The sequence below is a fragment of the Lepidothrix coronata genome, unplaced genomic scaffold (assembly GCF_001604755.1).
Source record: "Lepidothrix coronata isolate B3197 unplaced genomic scaffold, Lepidothrix_coronata-1.0 Scaffold107, whole genome shotgun sequence".
NCBI lineage: Eukaryota > Metazoa > Chordata > Aves > Passeriformes > Pipridae > Lepidothrix > Lepidothrix coronata.
This window is the reverse complement of record NW_016690287.1, coordinates 3499537-3503653: the sequence shown is the minus strand read 5'-3', so window position 1 is coordinate 3503653 and position 4117 is coordinate 3499537.

Here is a 4117-nt window from a genome sequence, read left to right as displayed (position 1 = left end):
ACTGGTGAGGCCACATCTCAAATCCTGTGTCCAGTTCTGGGCCCCTCACTGCTGGAAGGACATTGAGGGACTGGAGCATGTCCAGAGAAGGGCAACGGGGGAAGGGTTTGGAGCACAAGTGTGATGAGGAGCAGCTGAGGGAGCTGGGGGTGTTTAGCCTGGGTAAAAGGAGACTCAGAAGGGATCTTATTCTTCTCTACAGCTGCCTGACAGGAGGCTGTGGCCAGGTGGGGGTCGGGCTCTGCTCCCAGGTAACAAGAGGAAATGGCCTCATGTTGCACCAGGGGATGTTAAGATTGGATATTAGGAAATTTTCTTCACATGAAGGGTTGTCAGGCATTGGAACACGCTCCCCAGAGAAATAGTGGAGTCATCATCCCTAGAAGAGCTCAAAAAACATGTAGATGTGGCCCTTGGAGATGTGGTTTAGTGGCAAACATGGAGGTGCTGGGTTAATGGTTGGACTCAGTGATGTTAGAAGTCTTTCCAACCTCAACAATTCTATGACTCTGTGATTCTAAGTGTTTAGTCACAAGTAAGGTGAACCTCATGGGAAGATTTCTGATGGTCTGCAAATGCAGAGAGAGTAGAAATCCTACTAGATGTCCCTCTGCCCCTTTATGCCATGGCATGGTCTTGACATTATGAACTGTCACAGCTGTGTTCAGGTGCTGGACCTGTAAAATGGGATCAACAGATCCCTGTTACATGGAGATTAAGGAAGAAGCAATACACGAACAGCTAGGAGATGCTTGGATACTGCAGTAATGGAATTCATAAATGTGCCCGATGCCTGATGGCTGCCCCTGCAAATAACTACATATTACTCAATTCTGCCACACTTGTTTCTCATAAGAGTCTTTCAAAGAAGAAGTAAGAGCCTCTGGTTCTCTGGAGCTGTAGAGCATATCCTGATGAGCACTGGAATTCTCCATATGATCCAGCCCTTCTGGGGATACATGCTGACTATAAAGTCTTCAGTGTCTGCTGATATTTTCACCATTTAACAAAGGTTTTATGAAAATCCATTTCAGCTTCTTGGCTGTTTATGAAGATTTCTTGTGGCTACTGTTTGCATGTTTGGTGTTCCCACAGATGTTTGCAAACATTTTGTGTGTGTTTGCATGTGTATGTTACTTACGATATGAAGAACATGAAAAGTAAATACAGTGGGAAATTGAGGACATAACACTCCTCAACACAAGTCACTGGAAAATCATTTGGAGGTGGTGTATCCTGTATGCAGAGGTTTCCACAGGTGTTCTCCATAAACTATGTTGAAAGTCTTTGTTTTACAAAGACTCCTACAGAACCAGTCTACAGCCCTGCACACTCAGACCCTCACAGTTGCATGAGGCTCCTCTGAGCCACATCAGACAATTATTTCAGTACTATGGCCTGTCCACTCAAATTTTAGATGACTGAGTCACTCCTGAAGTGCACAGGCATCCAAACCCCCTTGAAATTATTGACAGTTAATTAGACATTTAACCACACTAAAGAATTGGGGGTTTGGGTAGTGCATAAGGTGGAAGAGGGTACAACATTCACGTTTACAAACAGTAAATGACAAAGTGACAGCTGACTTTGGTTTTATCCTAGAATCAGCATCCAAGCGATCAGTTGCACAACAAATTAATTTGCAAACTACTAGGGGCAAAGCCCCCAACAAATAAATGATTTCTGAATCAGATACAGTTTGGAACTAGGGCAAGGGAGGGGATTCTGCCCCTCTGCTGTGCTCAGGGGACACCCCCCTGCAGTGGTACCTCAAGCCCTGGGAGCAAGTCCAGAGGAGGGACACCAAGATGATCAGAGGGATGGAGGGAAAGGCTGAGAGCATTGGGATTCTTCATCCTGGAGAAGAGAAGGCTTTGGAGGGATCTAATTGTGACCCTCCAACACCTGAAGGGAGCCTACAAGGTAGATGGAGAGAGACTATTTCCAAGGTCCTGGAGTGAAAGGGCAGGGGGGATTGGATGTTAGGGAGAAATTCTTCCCTGGGAGGGTGGTATGGTCCTGGAACAGGTTGCCCAGAGAAGCTGTGACTACCCCATCCCTGGAAGTGTCTAAGGCCAGGTTGGATGGGGCTCTGAGCAACCTGGGATAGTGGACGGTCTCCCTTCCTATGGCAGGGGGTTGGAACTGGATGATCTTTAAGATCCCTTCCAAGCTGGGCTGTTCCATCATTCTATGATTCTATGGCTAGAGTCTGATGGGCAAGAGTCATGGGACAGTGTTGTGTGGGAATCTTTTCCACAGCATTTTTCTGAGATGCTGTTGGAGTAGGAGGGCTCTCTGGAAGATATAAAGAAGTCCCAACACCACTCATCAAAAAATGAAAAATCAAACAGCTCAGCCAGAGAACATTAGCCTTGCCTCCAAACCCAAGCTCAGCTCTTCTGAGGTCTCATCCCCCACACCAACCATGTTGCAGGGTTCACCTGCAGTATTTCAAAATGCTGTGCTCTGGAATCTAATGCTGATCTGTACAGATCTGAACCTTTGGTCTTCCACACTTTATGTCCTCCTTTGGCACTCATCCTTGGCCACCTAATACAGTCAGCTTCCTGAATTTCATGCAGCAGCCCCCCAATCCCTGAGGGGACCTGCCTGCAGCAAGCTTCCCTCCCTCCACCACTGGAGTCCAGCACCCAACTATTTGGCATCTTTGGCTCTTCTGGAAATGAATGTAGGCTTTTGCTAAAGATAGGAATTAGAGAACAGACAAATATCTAATCATCTAATTGCGTTATGTTCTGAACGAGTCAATTGTTTTATGGAAAGATAACATGGTCAGACAGCTATGAGCTGTATCGAAATCACACTGCAGTAAGAAAAGAGCAGAATTAGACTTGTGTCCATGGCCTTGATTGAGACATTTCCCATCTTTCCAATGTGAGGCATTCACTAGATAAGTTGTTTTCTGTGATTACTTAATTCCTTACTGAAGGGACCCATCTCTTCCTGGGCAATTTCATGTCACCTGTTGTACTTTTGATGTCTGTTGAAAAATATTTGGAAGTGACCTTTGTCATTATGAAAACACAATAACTCGCCTACTAATACTGCAAAGTATTTTATGCATTTAATACCGGGCTGTATTAAATGTACTCTTCACCTGGAGTAGAGGAGACTGAGGGGAGGCCTCATGGCTGTCTGCAGCTTCCTCGTGAGGGGAAGAGGAGGGGTAGGCGTTGATCTATGCTCTGTGGGGACCAGGGACAGGACCTGAGGGAACGGCCTGAAGTTGTGTCAGGGGAGGGTTAGGTTGGATATCAGGAAAATGTTCTTCCCTCAGAGGTGGTTGGGCACTGAACAGGCTCCCCAGGGCAGTGGTCACAGCACCAAGGATGACAGAGCTCAATGAGTGTTTGGACAACGTTCTCAGGGACATGGTGGGATTGATGGGGTGTCCTGTGCAGGGCCAAGAGTTGGACTCAATGATCCTCGTGGTAGAATATCCTTCCAACTCAGGATATTCTATGATTCTATGGTTCTGTGATTCTATGTTTCATGTCTGATACATGTAATAATTTTTGAGTGATATTTTCAGCCTTAGAAACTATTAGTAGCACACTTTTCCCAGTCAGTAATTCAGGTGATTCAACCTACCCCCAGAAGCACATCAAGTGTAATTAAAGCTAAAGACTGTTTAGATATACGTACTTACTGGTATTTTTGATACCAGGGCTAAGAATAATTTGCATATGAGATAGAATCCAGTACTCAAGTTTGTGCCTGTAGAGCACAAGACTTTTGCCTTTAGTTTTGAAAGCAGGGATTGCTTCCTGGGGTACTGGGATTACAGTCACAGAGGGTTTCTTGAAACTAGAAAAGCCACCTGTGTGCCAAGGCACAGGTTCTTTTCCACACTTTATTTGCACACAGTGCTTTCCAAAAGCCTGGCTATAAGGCAGAGCCAGGGGCTCTTGGACCCAGTAGTGAAAATGAGACCTGGAGGCAGGGAAAAGGCACCATCCCAGCACCTTGCAGGAGGCAGAGGAGAAAGAAGGAATGGGATCCGGAGTCTCCCTTGTGGGAATCTGCTGCTAAAGAGCTGTAGTCAGTCCTGAGCTTGTCACTCAGCTCTTGGCACAGCCTTCTATTCCTCAAA